Here is a 21,959-nt window from a genome sequence, read left to right on the forward strand (position 1 = left end):
TAATACCACTGTGCATACCGGGCAGTAAACACTAGGATTCTGCAGTGCCGACCGCAGCGAGTAAGTTACACATGAAAAGATGTAGAAAGGAAAAGAAATATAGTGATGCATGAAGAAAAAAGAAAAGGAGAAATTCAGATGACTGCACTGGAGAAAGCTGAAAAAATAAAACAGAAAAACTGCGAAACAGAAAAAGGGAGAAATAAGGAACAAATGGTGCTGTGTAAAAAAAATGTGGACAATGAAAATAGAGCATTTAATAGGTAAATGCTGGACTTCTCCAAATGTAATCAGTTGACTGCCTATCAAATGTGGCCCCCAAAGAGCAGTTTGTAATAACTGACCTTTCACTTTCCGCCTCAAATAGTTTCTGAGACAACTTTCTCAGGTGTGAGGAAAGTAGCTCTATCCATCTTGGTCATTTTTGGCTCCACGCATGAAAGCAAGGCAGTTTTCTCCACAGTTAACATAATCAAAACTAAATATTATCTGAGGTTCACCACTGAGGACCTCCACGTGTACAAGAACGTCCTGAAATCCAAGCTTTTCCTCCCTTTACTTAAATTTTCTGAAGTTAAGCACTTCACTTGAATATGGATCACATTTTTTTATGTTCTGTTATTTTGAAATGGAGCCCTATATATGGAGCCATATATATATATATATATATATATATATATATATATATATATATATATATATATATATATATATATATATTAGGGGTGCAACGATACACAAAATTCACGGTTCGGTTCGGCTGATACTTTGGTGTCACGGTTCGATATTTTTTCGATACAAAAAAATGTTCATGCCTTTTTAATTTGTCATTTATTAAAATTATAAATATATGTTTTAACTCAAAAGTACAGTTTTTAAATTTAACCCTAACCCTTGTGCGCGTTTTTTATTTTGACAGCGAATGCGCACCTGCGGACCACTTATGTGCAGCCCTGGTTATTTAGCTCGTCATATTGCAGCCACAGAAATTATTTTGTCCATGAAACCATAAAGCTGCACTTTCTTTTTGCCTTATAGTCTGATTTGTCATAACTTCTCCGTTTTGTGGTAAGATTTTCTTTGGCTGTCACTTCTTCACCCTGACCTGTCTTATTTGGCTCAGCAGAACTAAAATATATATTCTGCTGCTTTTACACACGGACTCACATAAGCTCAGCGATTCTCTGCGCGATCAACCTCTCACATGTTTAAGCTGCGGGAGATTTCACTTGTCATGTTTGCATAGTAAGCTAACGATTAATAAGACGATGTCAGAGGAATTGGTGCACAAATTATCATCACTCACAGATCAGTGCTGTCACTCTCTATACACAGTTCGCACGATTGCAAAGTGAAAGCAAAAAAACAAGCGCAAATTCAAACGTGATTTCAATATGTCACATATTGACAGTGGCTCACTGATGCCAATGACATAATTACCCAGCTACATTTCTGAAAGAATGCAAAAGCATTGACATATATTTTTCCTTCCTACAATAGCCCGACGGGCAGGGAAGAGAAAGATTTTGGTAGCCCGTCTGAAAAAAATCGCTAGCCCCAGGACGTCGGGCTAGCGATTTTGCGAGCCCTGTATCTGATTGAGGAATCACTCATCTTTGGAAAAGAGAGTTTATTACAGAGAAATGTCTCTTTCCAAAATAAAAGCTATACTATCCGCTTCTTCTGGGCTATATTCTCAGCAGCATAAGGAGAATCATGTGCTAACAGCTGTCTAAATGACTCGGCTAAAGTTAGTAGCATGCTTGCTTGTTTTTTTTCTGCTTCCACTTGTCTTTGCACTAGGATGATGTCGGCGTAAATGTGCAGTCATATTCGTTGTGTTCCCACTAGTGCTTTCAGGTTAATCTCGTTGAAATGACCTTAACGCCACAACACGGCAAATCTCCGTTAACGAGCTACCGCCGATCGCTCTGTGCATGGGGCTAGACGGCCAACACGTTAACGAGCTAACTGCGCTAACACACTAGTTCCCACCCATGTAATTGAGCATTGCATGGCACATCCAACATACTGTTTTACTTTAGTCCATGACTCGCTTACCTTCAGGGTCATACGCCACATGAAAACCAAAATAATTCCAAACGCCAGATCTGAATGAGAGTGGGGGAGGTCCATGTTGCAAGGAGAGCTTAACTTCTGTCTTGCTAGCTTGCCCTGCGCTCTTCCTTCTGACGATGCTGTCTGTGTTGAGCGCTCAGTGGATCTGCGCTCGACAGTGCAGCCTAGGCGGAGTAGTCGAACGCAGATTCACTGAGCGCTCAACACAGACAGCATCGTCAGAAGGAAAGTTGATAAAATAAATTACAAATGTTGTATTGTTCGATACATATGCGTACCGAACCGAAAGCACTGTATCGAACGGTTCAATATCGATACGAATATCGTTGCACCCCTAATATATATATATATATATATATATATATATATATATATTTATATATATATATACAGTGTTGGGGAGTAACGGAATACATGTACCGCCGTTACGTATTTAGAATACAAAATATGAGTAACTGTATTCCGTTACAGTTACCGTTTAAAAAGGTGGTATTCAGAATACAGTTACTTTGTTGAAATAAATGGATTACACTGCGGTACTTTCCTGTTTCATTTTGTCGCGGGTCAGGACTGTTTGGGTTTTGTTTTGACAGCTACGTTCTTTCGTTCCAGGCGGCAGCGTTACGGTTGCCATGGTTACAGGGCGACGCTCTCTCTCTCTCTGCGACTGTGTGTTTCCTGGGTGAGAGAGCGCCTTTTCGTTGTTGTGCTAAGCTAACAGGCAGAATGCTACAAGCATAGCTCTAAAGAATGTAGCATCATGGGCAGTATAGTCCGTGTTGCAGGGAGAATGCACTGCCATACACGTTATGTGTCTGTGAGCGCGAGGAGGGAGAAAAAGGCGAGTGGAAAGGTACGAGTTGCCGTCGAGGAAAAACGGGAGCTGGAAGCATGTAAATATAATAATAACCACTGCAGCCAAGAAGAGTGCCTGACGAGCCCAGTTGTAAGTAAGCTATTAAGACTCGACTGTACACCGTGTTCGTGTTTTCCTCCGAAAACAATAAGTTCCGTTGGAGCAGTCTTTCAACGCCTCTCTCTGTCTCTCGCAAGAAAAATTGACCCACACAACAAAGTAAAGCTATTTTTCCGCTATGAGCCGACAGGGACCCCGCCGTATTAGTCAGAGGTCCCTTTACTACAGTTCGGAGTCGCGGACCTTCAGTAATAGTAATAAATCACACAGCAATAGTACATTCACGTTGTTGTAAAAAGCACGATAATATATTAAGTAATCCAAAGTATTCAGAATACGTTACTCTCATTGAGTAACGTAACGGAATAAGTTACAGAATACATTTTGGGGCATGTATTCTGTATTCTGTAACGGAATACATTTTAAAAGTAACCTTCCCAACACTGTGTATATATATATATATATATATATATATATATATATATATATATATATATACACAAGGAGTGCAGAATTATTGGGAATTATTGTATTTTTGAGGAATAATTTTATTATTGAACAACAACCATGTTCTCAATGAACCCAAAAAACTCATTAATATCAAAGCTGAATGTTTTTGGAAGTAATTTGTAGTTTGTTTTTAGTTTTAGCTATTTTAGGGGGATATCTGTGTGTGCAGGTGACTATTACTGTGCATAATTATTAGGCAACTTAACAAAAAACAAATATATACCCATTTCAATTATTTATTTTTACCAGTGAAACCAATATAACATCTCCACATTCACAAATATACATTTCTGACATTCAAAAACAAAACAAAAACAAATCAGCGACCAATATAGCCACCTTTCTTTGCAAGGACACTCAAAAGCCTGCCATCCATGGATTTTGTCAGTGTTTTGATCTGTTCACCATCAACATTGCATGCAGCAGAAACCACAGCCTCCCAGACACTGTTCAGAGAGGTGTACTGTTTTCCCTCCTTGTAAATCTCACATTTGATGATGGACCACAGGTTCTCAATGGGGTTCAGATCAGGTGAACAAGGTGGCCATGTCATTAGTTTTTCTTCTTTTATACCCTTTCTTGCCAGCCACGCTGTGGAGTACTTGGACGCGTGTGATGGAGCATTGTCCTGCATGAAAATCATGTTTTTCTTGAAGGATGCAGACTTCTTCCTGTACCACTGCTTGAAGAAGGTGTCTTCCAGAAACTGGCAGTAGGACTGGGAGTTGAGCTTGACTCCATCCTCAACCCGAAAAGGCCCCACAAGCTCATCTTTGATGATACCAGCCCAAACCAGTACTGCACCTCCAACTTGCTGGCGTCTGAGTCGGACTGGAGCTCTCTGCCCTTTACCAATCCAGCCACGGGCCCATCCATCTGGCCCATCAAGACTCACTCTCATTTCATCAGTCCATAAAACCTTAGAAAAATCAGTCTTGAGATATTTCTTGGCCCAGTCTTGACGTTTCAGCTTGTGTGCCTTGTTCAGTGGTGGTCGTCTTTCAGCCTTTCTTACCTTGGCCATGTCTCTGAGTATTGCACACCTTGTGCTTTTGGGCACTCCAGTGATGTTGCAGCTCTGAAATATGGCCAAACTGTTGGCAAGTGGCATCTTGGCAGCTGCACGCTTGACTTTTCTCAGTTCATGGGCAGTTATTTTGCGCCTTGGTTTTTCCACACGCTTCTTGCGACCCTGTTGACTATTTTGAATGAAACGCTTGATTGTTCGATGATCACGCTTCAGAAGCTTTGCAATTTTGAGACTGCTGCATCCCTCTGCAAGATATCTCACTATTTTTGACTTTTCTGAGCCTGTCAAGTCCTTCTTTTGACCCATTTTGCCAAAGGAAAAGAAGTTGCCTAATAATTATGCACACCTGATATAGGGTGTTGATGTCATTAGACCACACCCCTTCTCATTACAGAGATGCACATCACCTAATATGCTTAATTGGTAGTAGGCTTTCGAGCCTATACAGCTTGGAGTAAGACAACATGCATGAAGAGGATGATGTGGACAAAATACTCATTTGCCTAATAATTCTGCACTCCCTGTATATATTAGGGGTGCAACAATACTCGTATCGGTATTGAACCGTTCGATACAGTGCTTTCGGTTCGGTACGCATATGTATCGAACAATACAAAAAAATTTATTTATTTTATCAACTTTTCTTCTGACGATGCTGTCTGTGTTGAGCGCTCAGTGAATCTGCGTTCGACTACTCCGCCTAGGCTGCACTGTCAAGTGCAGGTCCACTTAGCGCAGCGCAAGCTAGCAAGACAGAAGCTAGGCTCGAAATTGAACCTCCCCCTCCCTCATTCAGATCTGGCATTTGGAACTATCTTGGTTTTCATGTGAAGCATGACCCTGATGGTAAGCGCGTCATGGACAAAAGTAAAACAGTATGTCGGATGTGCCACGCAATGCTCAATTGCTCTAGTGCGTTAGCGCAGTTAGCTTGTTAACGTGTTGACGCCGTTCAGCCCAACGCACGGGGCAATCCACGATAACGGAGATTTGCTGCGTTATGGCGTTAATGTTATTTTAATGAGATTAACGCTGACAGCACTAGTGGGAACACAACGAATATGACTGCACATTTACGCCGACATCATCCTAGTGCAAAGACAAGTGGAAGCAGACAAAAACAACAAGCATGCGTGCTACAAACTTTACCCGAGTCATTTAGACAGCCGTTAGCACATGATTCTCCTTATGGGGACGTGAGATGTTTAATGTGCTGCTGAGAATATAGCCCAGAAGAAGCGTATAGTATAGCTTTTATTTTGGAAAGAGCCATTTCTCTGTAATAAACTCTTTTCCAAAGATGAGTGATTTCTCGATCAGATAGATTTATTTTTTTTATTTTGTTGTTTCAGCAACATTTAAAAACCATACTTTTGAGTTAAAATATATATTTATAATTTTAATAAATGACAAATTATTGTCATTTATTAATATTACAAATTATAATATATATATATATGATCTCACTGAGGGGGTTCAGGCCTATGCAGAGGGAAGGTAGTCAGAACTGAGGGGATTGAACTACCAGAAGGCAACATTGCAGACATAGAGGACAGTTACAAGTACCTGGGGATCCCGCAGGCGAATGGGAACCATGAAGAGGCCGCTAGAAAAGCTGCAACCACCAAGTACCTGCAGAGGGTCAGGCAAGTCCTGAGGAGTCAGCTGAACGGTAAGAACAAGATCCGGGCCATCAACACGTACGCCCTGCCCGTCATCAGGTACCCTGCTGGGGTAATAGGCTGGCCAAAGGAGGAGATAGAAGTCACTGACATAAAGACAAGAAAGCTCCTTACCATGCATGGAGGGTTTCACCCCAAGTCCAGCACCCTGAGGCTGTACGCTAAGCGGAAGGAAGGGGGCCGGGGAATGGTGAGCGTCAGCACCACAGTCCAGGATGAGACAACGAATATCCAAGAATACATTGGGAAGATGGCCCCAACTGACCGAGTGCTCAGTGAATACCTCAGGCAGCAGAAACCCAAGAAAGAGGAGGGAGACGAGGAACCATCATGGAAGGACAGGGCCCTGCACGGTATGTACCACCGGCAGATAGAGGAGGTGGCTGATATCCAGAAATCCTACCAGTGGCTGGACAAAGCTGGACTGAAAGACAGCACAGAGGCACTAATCATGGCAGCACAAGAACAAGCTCTGAGTACAAGATCCATAGAGGCTGGGGTCTATCACACCAGGCAAGACCCCAGGTGCAGGCTGTGTAAAGATGCCCCAGAGACAATCCAGCACATAACAGCAGGGTGCAAGATGCTAGCAGGCAAGGCATACATGGAACGCCATAACCAAGTGGCCGGCATAGTGTACAGGAACATCTGTGCCGAGTATAACCTGGAAGTCCCGAGGTCAAAATGGGAGATGCCCCATGGAGAATGACCGAGCTAAGATCCTGTGGGACTTCCAGATACAGACGGACAAAATGGTGGTGGCTAACCAACCGGACATAGTGGTGGTAGACAAACAGAAGAAGACGGCCGTAGTGATCGATGTAGCGGTTCCGAATGACAGCAATATTAGGAAGAAGGAACACAAGAAGCTGGAGAAATACCAAGGGCTCAGAGAAGAGCTCGAGAGGATGTGGAGGGTGAAGGTAACGGTGGTCCCCGTGGTAATCGGAGCACTAGGTGCGGTGACTCCCAAGCTAGGCGAGTGGCTCCAGCAGATCCCGGGAATAACATCGGAGATCTCTGTCCAGAAGAGCGCAGTCCTGGGAACAGCTAAGATACTGCGCAGGACCCTCAAGCTCCCAGGCCTCTGGTAGAGGACCCGAGCTTGAAGGATAAACCGCCCGCAGGGGTGTGCTGGGTGTAAGTATATATATATATATATATATATATATATATATATATATATATATATATATATATATATATATGCTGGACTCTACCAGGGCTGCCCTTTGTCACTGATTATGTTAATAATTTTTGTGGACATAATTTCTAGGTGAGGCCAAGTGGTGGAAGGCTTCCACACGGGCAGTTTTAGAATCTTATCTCTGATTTTCACAGATGATGTGGTTCTGTTGGCTTCATCAGATAGTGACCTCCAAGTCTGAGTCATCTAAGCTAGAGATGCTTAATACAGAACGAGAACAACGAAGAAACCACAATACCTCATAAGCACAGGGAAACCAAACCAAATTAATAAAAGCAAGGCACATTAACCACTTCTCAAAACTCATTCAATGACAAACTAACAAGATTCAAAACATAAATCCTGGGTCATAGACCCAGAATCATGACAAAAAGATTATATGCAAAGTGCATTGTTCATGGCTATAGTTTCAAATTTAATACATGTGTAGCATCATATTTTCAAAATTTTAACCTATTGTTTTCACTAAGAACTTGTTGGTTTCCCATCCAGTACTTTAATCTCTAAAAACTGGTGGCATAAGAATTCTCCTCCTCCCAAAAGAACCTGATGAGGAAAAGCAGCAGATATGACGGAAGAAATAGAGGGAAGAACCTGCTCAGCTGGTTATCAATAGTGTATTCAGCTCTAGGCATTTGCCCATCCAAAGGGGCATCAACATTACTACTTCTCATACAATAAGTTCTCTGATACAGGTGAAACAGGATGAGGATTCTCAGAAACCTCCCCTTGTGATCTAGAGCTCCATCGTACAGTATATTTTATCTTCCACAGGCTTCAAACTCTTGACAGGGTGTAACCCCTATGACACTAAGAAGACCTATGACACTAAGAAGACTTGCAACAGTTCACTCTGGGACAAAACCATGCTGCACAATCAGAAGGGTTGAAGGGCAGTGAAAGCAAAGGAATACTAAGCACCAATGGAAAATGTGGGAGAAACACAAACAACAAATGATATTTCTATTCATGAACGGATCACAGGCTAAAAATAGAGGTGGAAAAAGCTACAGGGACACACCTGTGGCTTAACACATCTATTCAGATCAGAAAACAGAAGGTGGAAGGCCATGGTATTAACACATTCAACTACTGGAGAAGTAGATGAGAGTCGCTGTAGTGGCTACAGTGATTGTTACGCTCACTCAGACATGTAGTCTGAGAAATCACTGACAACAATACTAGACTGGAGGAAGATGTTTATTTTTATTTACTTTTCAGTGTTGCTCCTCAGACAAGGTTTAAGGGGGCCAACAGCTGAAAAGACCAGGCAAACTATTGTCTACTGCGCCATCGATCAGTATACTTTCACTCTGTTTCTCTTTCAGAAAGCACTAAACAACCCTGACATGTTAACAACAAAGAGAATCGTTACTAAACTCTGGCATTTACATAGTTCAGATGAATTAAATTCATAAGAGATGGCAGCAAAAAAAGGCCTGGTACTGAGAGGAGAAAACAACCATCCATGGGGATGCAAGCCTGAATGTTAGTCTTCTATCTGTCAAAGCTGATATGCAACACAGGCTCTTGTTGTGGACACTGAAGGTTAAAAGCTGTAGTTACTTACTGCTTAGCACTGATTCTTACCTTTAAAAAATAAGCATGTCTGTATTTCACAAAGTATCATGCAGATCAATAAATATACCTTTCTCCTGAATTTCTGGAAGAAAATTGCTAAAATAAAAAAGAAAGTATGAACCACTTTAAAACAGAGAGATAGGTAAAGAGATTATATCACATTTCTGCATTCATTGAGGCTATAATTTGCAGGTTGTTGAGTCTGTAATGTCTCTATTTATTTGGTTAACAGCACTGCTATTCCACAGATGCTCAATCCTCTCAGCCTATTCCTTCCTCTGAGGATCTCGTTTACACTTTATTTACACTGAAACCGCAGTTTGCACAGTGTTGTGTGTGTGTGTGTATATATATAAGTGTGTGGAATGCCCCATCTTTAACCTGCTCTGTCTTTTCAGTGAGCATTTATGAAGCTATACACAAAAGCTGAAAATCGACATTACGGCGTTGTGAAGGGATTCATTAGCTCACTCCCCAAAGAGAAACACTGCAAGAATGTCAGCTCATACCTCCCTTGTAGCTCTGTTACCGAGCCACTAGAGAAGCCCACACTGCTACGTGTCTTGTTTGTTTGCTTGTTTTCTGACGGCACGTTAACACTGCATTTTTGTGGTCTTCAGCAGAACTCACGAAGAAGCGATCAAAGCAATGTTCTTCATTACAAAATGGTATATGTTTTCAGAGAATGGCTGGTTTTGACACAGGGACTAATACAGCCCAGCACAGGTACATCATCTTTCTGTCTGATGTGCATTTTTTTTTAACTACAAAAAAAGTGCTTGTGCAAATATTGGAGGATTAGGGTGAGTGAGGTTTTATGCAGGGTTGGTTGTGAAAAGCAATTGTGGTATGAAATTATGCTTATGTGTTTTACTGCTCGGACCACCCCGTCTGCAAATGCAAATGGAATTTTTGTGGTCTTAGTTGGAGTCACACACACATACGCTTGAAGCTGCAGCCCACCAGCGCTGTCTGAAGAATGTTTGTGCACACCTATATGCACAGTGAACGGACACAGAATTTTGGTTTGAACTTAGAAACATCACGTGCCTTTGGATGTCCTTCTATCAACATCTGAGGCACTGTGTTTTTTTCTGTGGGATTCTTTGTGTTTGTGTAAGGGAACTCTGCTTGAGTATCTTGAAAATGAATTCTCCCCTGTAGCCGTGTTAGGGAAATGTTTTCTGCATTTAAATAAGTTGTGAAGAGCTCATTTGTTTGGCTATTAAAACATCTAAGTATTACTGTGATTATTATTTGCTAATATTCTTAGTTATTACAAGTAAGAGTGGTCAGTTGGGAGTATGTATTATCTGAAAATACAAACAATGAAATACTCTTCTTTCTAATGGGCTTTAAGAGAGGGGTAATTTTTGGCGATAAATATGTCAAATATATTCATTGTCATTAGTGTTATTGCGAAAAAGACAACATGAGGATACAAAAATTTCCTTTTAAAGGAATACAATGTGTTCAAAAGAAGATTTGCATTATATATGGTTCATTTTTACAAGTCACCTGTTTTATTGTGAACACTCATGATTGTAAAAGGAAGTGAATGTGGCAGTTGTGACGGAAAGTATGAGAAGTTTGTGCAAGTGTGTATGTATGAACTGGACTATCTCCTCGACAGTCTTTGTCGATACCCACATTTTGCGAACTGCCTGTGAGAAGCTGGCGACATTTCTGCTCGAAATTCACGGGGCAGCTACTTACTTTTGTTTCAGCACCATGGGCCCGTGCCATCTCGGAGATGTCCGCTCTGCACTCCTTCATAGATATCTGTTATGATCTAGTCCCATTTAAGAAGGTGGCATTTATCATTTTCCAATAACTCAATTTGATTGTCTCAGCAGCAGATGATAACTGGAGAAGCAAGCTACAGGGAAATTAACTGGCAGCCTATAGAAAACGTGTCCTCCACCCTCTGAAAACATGGGACTATGAAACCTATAGATCTATAAAAAGTAGTAGTAAAAGTAGTCTTACATTAGCTATGTTGTTTGTAGATTATGAAGTGGGATGCAGGGAGCATTTACTTCACATCTGGCCATTCTAGGACTGGTGTGCATGATATTCTAGACGCATTAATTTTGCTATATAATCACATTCAACACTGCTTCGACTTTGCAGTGCACTAATTACAGAGGTGCACTGCAACACATGTTGAGATACACTTCTTTGCTTATTTTAAAATTTAAATGATTGACTCATATACAAGCTCCAGATCCACACAGCACTGACAGAGCTCTTTCAGAAAAGGCTTTTTACATTTTATATCTATGTTAGGTACCACACTACATTTTAGTTCTTTTGCTGTTAAGTGGAAGACTCACCGATCACAACACATAAAAGCAGAGATCCTAGTTCAGGAATTAAATGTCAAAATGCTGCAACACCTTCACTTACATCTTCACTGTGCTTCTGACTTAACTGCCTGCATAGGTGACAATCAAACTGACCAGGAGGACAGGTAGCAGTTCAACTGTCATCTTACAAGTACTTTAAAGCAATGGAAGTTCTTCACTGTGATAAAAAGGCCGCGTGCTAAGTACACTGTTTTTCAGCACTTTCAGTTGTACATAATAGTGCGTGGATGTTTTATAGGTGTTTTGAATTTAATTCTACAGGAACCTGCTAAACAGTGTGTAACCAACTAGCCTAAGGGCTTCAAATAACTGGCACAAAATAAGGCAATAGAGCCTTAACCACTGTTTATACTGCCTTTACCTCTCCTCTTATCAGTGGATCTAGAAAGTAATCATAGCACTTCACTTGTTCCACGTTCTATCACATTACAGCCTTATTATGAAATGGATTAAACTCATTTGCAATCTCAATTATATACACAATACCACTTAATGACAATTATGGGGTATTTTAAGGAAATTCCTGCAAATGCAAATATATTAAAAATTTAAAAAACAAACAAATATATAACGTATTACACAGCAAAGACGGTGAATATATATTACATTTATTTTTGTTTTTCATTTTTTGACTTGGATGTGCATCAGGATTTAATCAATTCTTCCTGTGCTCATGCTCAGTTTCTTCATCTCCAATTTCTTGTAATTTTGCCTTACATTTTTTGAGTAATCTTGCTGATGTAGCCCTGCTGGCCTAGTGGGTGGGGTATTATCCTAAATCCAGTGTATTAAAATACAAAGAGGCACATTGCCAGATTTATTCTACTTCCTAAAACAAGGAAACACAGCCTCATCGCTCATTTTCCATGATAACCAGCAACTCTTTGTGAGGTATGGCATGGCAGATGTTAATACATCGTCAGGAAGTGCATAAACAACATTAGTGAGTATCATTACATGACAACTTGAGCACAATAGAGTGAATCTCATGTCCATGCATGTTCTTCAGTTGTACTTCAACTACACAGTGACCATTATAACACTATCTGAACACCTGCTCACACTGACCATGGTAAACCAGAAGTTGCTGAAGTTTCACAAACATATCACTTGCATCACCAAATACAATACACTGTCACATTCATTTAAAGCACATAATTGAACCATGTTTACATTTGTTGCAGCATTTGCATCTCCTCTTCCCTCAACAACACATTATACTTGAAAATATTCTTGAGCCTGATTAACTTACCTAAAATGTCATTTGTGCGTCGTTAGCATTGATACTGTACTTGAAGCTCACTTTACCTGCTAGCAACATGCCCATTAGCCTAGCAAGACCACGTTGAAGTTACAATCTCATTTTAAGCAAAATCACGGTGGCCCTGATAGGCCAAACGGACTGCAACTTGAGAGAACACCAGCAATAAGAAAAATGCTGCAAAAGCACACAAAACACAATGGAAATAGGAAAAACGACAACAGAAATAGGAAAGAACAGATTTCCAAAAGCACAGGGGAAGTGTTTCTGGGGAGACAATAACCCGCCGGACCAGTTGCAGGAACCAAAATACGCTAAGAAATGTGCTGGGAGACACTTACAAGAAGTGGAGGATCTATCGGTTTTGTGAGGAAAACCTAACACCGGTAAGTGTGTTAGCTTAACTATTAGCTAAAAATCCATCATCAATATTGTATGAATCATGATAAAACACACCTACCATGTTTTGAGTTCCTGCAACTGGTCAGTCGGGTTATTGTCTCCCCAGAAACACTTACCTTGTATTTTTTCCTATTTCTGTTTTCGTTTTTCCTATTTCCATTGTGTTTTGTGTGCCTTTGCAGTGTTTTTCTTCTTGCTGGTGTTTTCTTAAGTTGCAGTCCGTTTGACCTCTCAGGGCCACTGTACAAAATACTTTAACATCACCCAGTTTCCAATGTTATAATTTACTTAATAGGTCCACAACAGTGTTAGGATTTCTACTGTGTTACATATGATTCTTTTTGAGGACTAGTAACTCACCTATGTTTTAAAGTAAAGAGGCACAGATCATGAGCTTCTTTGCCGCTTCGACTGCAGGATTTATTCTGAAGGCTTGTTTCTATGGGTGTTTACGTTCCTTCCAAGCGCTATACACTACCTAGCCTAACGGCATCTTTAGCTAATGCTACTGGCCAGAACATAAAGTGTAGTTAGATAACCACTGAATCAGTAATTAATAAAGACATAATAAATACAATTTTCAATTTTTTTTTTATCTTTTTTAAAAACATGCACTGAAATATAATCCCCATAGCTTATGAATTGTCTTTTTATTTTCAGACTTTTATTTTAATCCATATTTATGTCTTAAACACACATTTTTAACCTTTTACACTGAATGACACATGAAACTGAGCACATACTCAAATTTGGTTTTGGCTTAGCAAAGGAACAGGAAGTAAAGAAATATCTGAAGAGAGATAAAAGGTTGTTTTTTTTTTCTAAAGAGGAAACACTGAAAGCAGAGATGGGAAGTTACAACTATGAAAGAGGTCAATGTGTGACACATCTTGAAGGGAAGATTCACGTTGTCTGCTGCAAGATAGGGAGTGACTGTTGTTCCGATTGAAGTGAAGAGGGTCATTACAGCACCAAAGTACAGGGGGGAGTAAAGTGATCATTGGTGGCAGAGTAGAAAGCAATGCCTGAGTGCAGGGCTGGATAATGGCCCGGGAACAGATCTCCTCAAAGCCTTAAAAACAAACACATGCATTCTGAAGTACAGCCAACAAGAAGTAACAACACAAAGAGGAGCCTGTACTCTAGCACAGCATTGCTTGAGCTGAATGTTAATGGCAGCTTGCTAGCAGTCTCATAATGGCATTGCTCAAATGCTTGTGTTTGTATGGTGGCTACGCTGCTAACCATTTATTGTGTCATTACAGCATGCAAACAAAGAGGTAGTTAGTACCAAGAACACAGTAATTCTAATGTTGCTGGAAATGTCATTAGCTTTATTAATTTAGTACCAAAGTATGTGGGGCTTTCCTCAAGGAAGCATGAATACTTCGACAAGGTCATACTTTCAACAAATGAAGATTGTTCCTAAATAAAGTATACTTTTTAGCTTGTATTTTCAACTATAAAGCCATATCATCATGTAACAATTTGGCTTAGTGATGTTTTCTTAATAAGTTAAAGCTGGCTTTGGATTATCATGCCCATTTTATTTTATAGATTAATGCATTGTTTGTTTTGTTTTCCATAAAAACTGGGCCCTGGTTTAACTCAGTGGGTTAGCTGGCGACCATATGTCGTATGGCCAGAGAGCAGTAGGCCCTTTGCTGAGTATCTTCCCCTCTTCCTCTCTCTCTCTTCCTGTTTTCCACAGGAAGAAACCTCCGACAGAACCAGGCTCGGGGAGGGGCGGGGCCATCTGCTGTGACCATTCGGGATGAGAGAAGGAAAACTGGAGAAAAGACATGCTGGACTTTATAAAAAGCATTTTGTCTTCTGTTTTAGTCATACCTAAAATCAAATTAATTGCAGTATAAATGAGATCCCTGTGTATCTGAGTCAAAACCAGGAAAAATATTACCAAAAATAGACTCATTACTGAAATTCCATAAATGCTGTTGTTTCACACAACACAGATAACAGACAGAGAGGATATGACTTTAATTTTAAACCTTTCTGTGAGAAATATATTTTTTCTTAATAATGTATCCATCATTCACTGTGCAAACATAGGGTATTATCTTTTCCAGTGCTGTAGATGAACAGAAGAATCCGAGTGCACATACATATATTTTAAATGGGTATAACATCTGTGCCATATTAGTTTGGAAACGTTGGGAGATTCTTTACATATAGCTGGATAACTCTACACTACACTGCCATCTGTCACCATTAAACTGTGTTTTATTAAATAACAATAGCACAACAAATAATACACTTACTGTACATAATGACTTCTCTCAACAAAGCCATATTTCTCAATTTTTGAATATTCTGAGCCAATTTGATATTTAGTTGGAGATAAAAAATATTTCACTCTCTGTATATATCTATATATTTGTTTACATTTGAAATAAGAAAAAATGTCTGGTCCAAAAATCATTTATCTATGTATCCTAGAAACTACTGTATTTTGAATTAATATCAGTCTGAAAGCTGTGTTGTACAAACATAACAGTATGTTTTAAGCAGTATGTAAAGAATAAATTACCTTTAGTAAATAGTTGATATGTTGTATTTTATGAAAGTAAAGCCATACGGTTGTGCTTCCTAAACAGTTATTGCAATACTTTTATTAAACTCTTGAATTAAAGTTGAATTGACTGTCTGCACAATCACATCGTAATTCTCTTACATAAAGATCCACATTGTTGGTGTACATAAACAAAGTTCCAAAATCTGAATCATTGCCAAAATACTCCTGGATCTGACTTTATGTGTGAATAGATATTCCATTCCTCTTTAATCTACCTAAAGAGTGCTGAACAGTGGTGGATGTTACCAGTGCTTTCCTCTGTGTGCCCACAGCTCAAAGATCCATATGTTAGGTTAATTGGCGACTCCAAAATACCATACCATACCAGCTTTATTTATAAAGCACTTTAACATAAAACCCGGGTTCACAAAGTGCTGTACATATACAAATAGCATAGCAAAGTAAAAATAAAAATACTTTAAAATAAGATCAAATAAATAACTAACTAAATAAAAGAAATGTTAAAACAAACTGAGTCAGAAGAGTTTTAAACTCAGAAAGAGAAGAGGCCTGTCTGACGTGCAAGGGCAGATCATTCCACAAAATGGCCATGAATGTACGGGTAAGCTTTTTGCTGTTCATTTTTACTTCTTTCCATCTGAACTTGTCTGTGTGGACTGAACTTTTTAAATAAATAACACCTTTTAGTCAGTCCACAAAGGCTTGTTCTTTCTGAGTGTCACCCAAACCCAGTAAGTTTCTCTGTATTGTATATAAAGAAAAAAGGTTACAGTATGGTTTGATGGTATTTCGATACTATTTCAAATACTAAACCTTAGGTCACAGAAAGATCTGCAAACAGTTCTGTAAGGTCAGTTAAAGTTCCTCAAACATTCCACCGAGTTAATGAACAAAATAGGTCCACAGACTTTAACCTTAAGGTTGATCCTCTAAAGGTTACAATGTCAAGACATTCCCCGTAGCCTTTAAAGTACACCACTTCATGAGAATGTTTTGGGAATGTTACATTAGTGCACGTGCCCTCAGAACACTCAGGAAACTTCACTGTGAGAATATGGGTATGTACTGTATGGACCTACATAGAATTATTAATCTCTTGTTGTCCTTGTGCCACCTTTGAAATGTATTAACATTCAAAATGAGCATGTAATCAAAGAAAATCTAAAAAAAGATATATTTGATATGAACCCTAACTATAAGCTGTCATGGTCCGCGGCCCGGCGTCCGGGGTGCTGCTGGGATGTCCACGCCCACGAGCGTGGCTGCTAACCCCACACCTGCATCCCATCCCAGGCGATCACCAGGTGGACTATTTAATCCTGCCCTACCTGCTGCTCCACGCCAGTCCGTAGTCGCCTCTCAGCGGTAACGTACGCCTGCGGAAAAGAACTCGTATGACAAACTCTCCATCGGACCTAACACTGTTTTTCTTTCCCTGTGTACCCAGATCACAACTCGGCGTGTTTTTTTGAGCCACCTGCCTGTCCACCTGTCCGCCTGAGATTCGGTTCACATTCAGCTTCGCCGTCTCGACCCCTTTTGGAGCTCCACCCCCCTCTGGTTCCCTCGGCCCGGCTATCACCGTGAGACGCACACTCCACCTTCCCTCGTATGCTGCCTTTTTTCCGCACCCCAGTAATCTGTCTCTCTTTTTGTTTTACAGCCTCTCACAGCCCCGCTCTCGGCGTTCCCTGTGCGGTCCCTCGGTTTCATCTGGTTTCACCCGTTGTTTTTCTGGCTACCCTCACGGGACACCTTTAGTTTCAATAAAAAGATTACTTTCTTTATTCGCTCATTCCCTAGTGTGTGTGTTCTGCTCCTGGGTCCTGCCTGCGCTCGGAACTTCGGTTCATGACAGTACGGACTGGCCAGTATGGACCCAGCAGATCCACTCCGCTCCGCTATTAATAAACAGGGCGCTGTCCTCGGTCGCCACGATCAGCAGCTCCAGTCTCTCCAAGACCGTTGTCAAGAGCTCAGTGACACTCAGAATAAATTACAAACTAGGCCGTCCGACCCCGTGCACCGCGGCGTGTCGCCTCCGCCGCTGGAACCCTTCCACGGGGAGCTAGACCTGTGTGGGGGGTTCCTTTTCCAGTGCTCCTTGTTTTTCAGTCGCACGCCTGATGCGTTCCCCACGGATACTGCTAAGATCTCCCACTTCGTGGGATTGTTACGGGGGCGTGCTCTAGCATGGGCTGAAGCCTACTTAAGTTCTCACCCCATTCGTGATTGCGAGTACGATGACTTCCTGGAGGAGTTCCAGGCTACGTTTTCCCCTCCGGTATCGGAGGACGATGCCGCGCAGAAGTTGCTGGGGCTCCGTCAAGGGCGGCGCAGTATTGCGGAGTACCTCGTTGAATTCCGTACTCGAGCGGTCGCTGTGGGTTGGCCCGATTCGGCTCTTCGTGGGGTTTTTTTACGGTCGTTAAATGACCAGATGAAGGACCAACTGGCTTTTCACGAGGAGACCAGATCCTTTGATGAATTGGCCTCCCTTTCCCGTAGGATTGACAGACGCTTGCGGGAGAGGGATGCCGAGCGGCGGTCTAAGCCTATGGGCTCCGTATTGCGCCCCGGGTTTCGCGTTTCTCCGCCCCCGCCCCCAGCTGCGTGTGCGCGCTCTCCGTCGCCGCCCCCGCCTGAACCCATGCAGATCGGACGCTCTCGGCTTTCTCCGGAGGAGAGGGAACGCCGATTTCGGGCTGGAGAATGTCTGTACTGTGGGAGGCCCGGTCACCGCATCGCTGTTTGCCCGGTCCGCCCAAACGACCCGGCCCACCGGTGAGTCCGGGGATACGGGTGGGCAGCACTCTAAGCACTACTAGACCCCGATTGTTACTGTCCGTTACTATCGTGACTTCTAATCAGACTTTTACATGCCCCGCGTTAGTGGACTCCGGGGCGGAACAGAACCTTATGGATGAGAAGCTGGCTAAGAGGCTAGCTGTGTCTCTTACTCCACTCGAACCGCCCATCCCTGCGTCTACATTAAACAACCAAGTGTTTGCATACATAACTCACCAAACCGCGCCCGTACGGTTAATCACATCAGGTAACCACCAAGAGCAGCTGTCCTTTTTCACTTTTCCTGCTCCTGACACCCCGCTTATCCTAGGCTACCCCTGGTTACAGAGACATAACCCACACATAGATTGGGCCGGAAAAAGTATCGCGAGCTGGAGTGTGTTTTGTCTGGCGAACTGCCTGAGGTCAGCCGTTCCCTCCGCCTCAACGGAACGGAGGCCCGCCCCGCCACCCGCGCCGGACCTCTCTTCCGTGCCCCCCGATTATCACGATCTCCAGCAGGTGTTCAGTAAAGATGAGGCGCTCTCACTCCCGCCTCACCGTCCATATGACTGTGCTATCGATCTGCTCCCGGGAGCTTCGCTGCCCTCTAGCAGATTATACAACCTGTCTCGCCCCGAAAGAGAAACCATGGAGAATTACATCCAGGAGTCGCTAACTGCAGGACGTATTAGGCCGTCATCCTCTCCCGTGGCTGCAGGTTTTTTCTTCGTGGGAAAGAAAGACGGGACGCTCCGCCCGTGCATCGATTACAGGGGGCTGAATGACGTCACCGTCAAAAACAAATATCCCCTCCCACTCATTAGTTCTATTTTTAGCTCACTCCAGGGAGCTACGGTCTTCACCAAACTAGATCTGCGGAACGCCTACCACCTGGTACGGATACGTGAAGGCGACGAGTGGAAGACCGCCTTCAATACCCCACTAGGGCATTTTGAATATCTAGTGATGCCGTTCGGGTTAACGAACGCCCCGGCGGTTTTTCAAGCCCTAGTCAACGACGTGTTACGGGATTTCCTGAACGTGTTTGTTTTTGTTTACCTGGATGATATTTTGATTTTCTCCAAGACGCTCGAGGACCATCGCATCCATGTGAGGAGCGTGCTACAACGGCTGCTCGAAAATAGACTGTACGTAAAAGCGGAAAAGTGTGAGTTCCACGCCTCATCCATTTCCTTCTTGGGCTACATCCTCGCTGGTGGGCAGGTGAAGACCGACCCGGTGAAGATCAAAGCCATATTGGAATGGCCGGTTCCGGAGACACGAAAGAAGCTTCAGAGCTTCTTGGGGTTTGCGAATTTTTATCGCCGTTTCATTCGAAACTACAGCCAGGTGGCCGCGCCTCTCACCCAACTCACCTCACCCAAGGCGTCTTTCACATGGTCCCCTGAGGCCCACGCAGCCTTCGCTAAATTGAAGCGATTATTCACGTCCACACCCATTCTAACCCATCCTGACTCTTCTAAACAGTTTGTTGTTGAGGTCGACGCATCTGACGCGGGAGTCGGGGCGATTCTTTCCCAGCGGTCTGGGCCCCTGAACAAACTCCGGCCGTGCGCCTTTTTCTCACGCCGACTCACCCCCGCAGAAAGGAATTACGACATCGGCGACAGGGAACTCCTAGCGGTAAAACTCGCATTGGAGGAATGGCGTCACTGGCTTGAGGGGACCGAACAGCCCTTCGTTATATGGACGGATCATAAAAATCTACTGTACCTTAGAACCGCCAAGAGGTTAAATCCCCGTCAAGCTCGCTGGTCCCTATTCTTCGCCCGTTTCAACTTCACACTCTCCTATCGTCCCGGGTCACGAAACATCAAACCCGATGCGCTCTCCCGTCTGTATTCCCCCGACAGCGAGGCGCCCCCCCCCCGCCACCATCCTGCCTGCCTCCTGCGTGGTGGGTGCTCTCACCTGGGAGATTGAGGAGACCATTCGTCAAGCGCTCCCAGGGGACCCTGACCCAGGGACCGGACCGCCGGGACGGCGCTTCGTTCCCGCCGCCGCCCGGGGAGCGGTCATCCACTGGATCCACACAGCACGATTCGCGTGCCACCCGGGCGTGAGCAGAACGGCGCGCCTCCTCAGCAGACACTTCTGGTGGAAATCGCTACTACGGGACGTGAGGGACTACGTGTCTGCCTGTGCCGTCTGCGCTCGTAATAAACCATCCACGAAACATCCCATGGGCCAGCTCCACCCACTCACTACTCCCCACCGGCCCTGGTCTCACATCTCGCTCGACTTTGTTACCGGTCTCCCCACCTCTTCTGGAAAATGTGTCATCCTCACCGTTGTGGATCGGTTTTCTAAGGCCGCCCACTTCGTCCCGCTAGCCAAGCTGCCCTCGGCTGCTGAGACTGCCCAAGCGTTAGTCACGGAAGTCTTCAGGCTCCACGGAATTCCCCTGGACATTGTCTCCGATCGCGGTCCCCAGTTCACCTCACAAGTGTGGAGGACCTTCTGCTCCATTCTCGGCGCCAAGGTCAGTTTGAGTTCCGGTTTCCACCCGCAATCCAATGGGCAAACTGAACGCCTTAATCAGGAGCTGGAGACTATGCTGAGATGCGTAGCCAGTCAAAACCCCTCCTCCTGGGTTACTTACCTGCCCTGGGTGGAGTACGCCCACAATACTCACACCTCGTCCTCCACCGGCTTCTCTCCTTTCGAAGCGTCCCTCGGGTATCAGCCTCCGCTCTTCCCGGAAGAGGACCTGTCCCTCTCCGTCCCGTCGGCCCCTCATCACCTCCGGCGCTGCCAACGTGTGTGGCGCTGCGCTCGCCGCGCCCTCCTGCGCGCAAAGGAACGACAGGCGCACTACGCCGATCGTCGCCGCACCCCAGCCCCTGACTACCAGCCGGGACAGAAGGTTTGGTTGGCTGCTGGGAACATCCCGCTCCGGGGCACGTCCCGCAAACTGGCTCCCCGTTTCATCGGGCCGTACGAAGTGGACCGAGTCATCAACCCGGTGGCAGTCAGGCTCCGGCTTCCGGCCTCTCGGCGTGTGCATCCCACGTTCCATGTGTCTCAACTTAAGCCGGTCCGCCTCAGCCCCCTGTGCCCTCCTTCCGAGCCCCCTCCTCCCGCCCGGCTCGTCGGCGGCCATCCGGCCTATGCGGTCCGGCGGATCCTGGATGCGCGCCGGCGCGGGCGCGGCTGGCAGTATCTTGTGGATTGGGAGGGATACGGCCCCGAGGACCGCCTCTGGGTCCCGCGCTCCTTCGTTCTGGACCCTCGTCTCATCTCTGCTTTCCGTGCTTCTCTCCGCAGGCGGGGTCCCGGCCGGCCGCCTGGGGGCGACCCTTGAGGGGGGGGTACTGTCATGGTCCGCGGCCCGGCGTCCGGGGTGCTGCTGGGATGTCCACGCCCACGAGCGTGGCTGCTAACCCCACACCTGCATCCCATCCCAGGCGATCACCAGGTGGACTATTTAATCCTGCCCTACCTGCTGCTCCACGCCAGTCCGTAGTCGCCTCTCAGCGGTAACGTACGCCTGCGGAAAAGAACTCGTATGACAAACTCTCCATCGGACCTAACACTGTTTTTCTTTCCCTGTGTAC

General features: G+C 44.1%; 1 long non-coding RNA gene across 2 annotated transcripts; it reads left to right on the forward strand.

Annotated features, from left to right (window-relative positions):
* Positions 1 to 16,797: 16,797 nt before the first annotated feature.
* On the forward strand, positions 16,798 to 17,386 carry LOC146707545 (uncharacterized). Of its 2 annotated transcripts, XR_014920848.1 has the most exons (3): positions 16,798 to 16,956; positions 17,039 to 17,174; positions 17,255 to 17,386. It is a non-coding gene; the product is annotated as an uncharacterized LOC146707545 (long non-coding RNA). The 2 variants fall into 2 exon arrangements; XR_014920847.1 differs by having other exon boundaries at positions 17,039 to 17,386.
* The last annotated feature ends 4,573 nt before the right edge of the window (positions 17,387 to 21,959 follow it).

Source organism: Copadichromis virginalis, linkage group LG6, assembly GCF_057382275.1.
Source record: "Copadichromis virginalis isolate Kocher_CV1m ecotype Utaka linkage group LG6, C_Virginalis_male_GT1.1, whole genome shotgun sequence".
Classification (NCBI taxonomy): Eukaryota; Metazoa; Chordata; class Actinopteri; order Cichliformes; family Cichlidae; genus Copadichromis; species Copadichromis virginalis.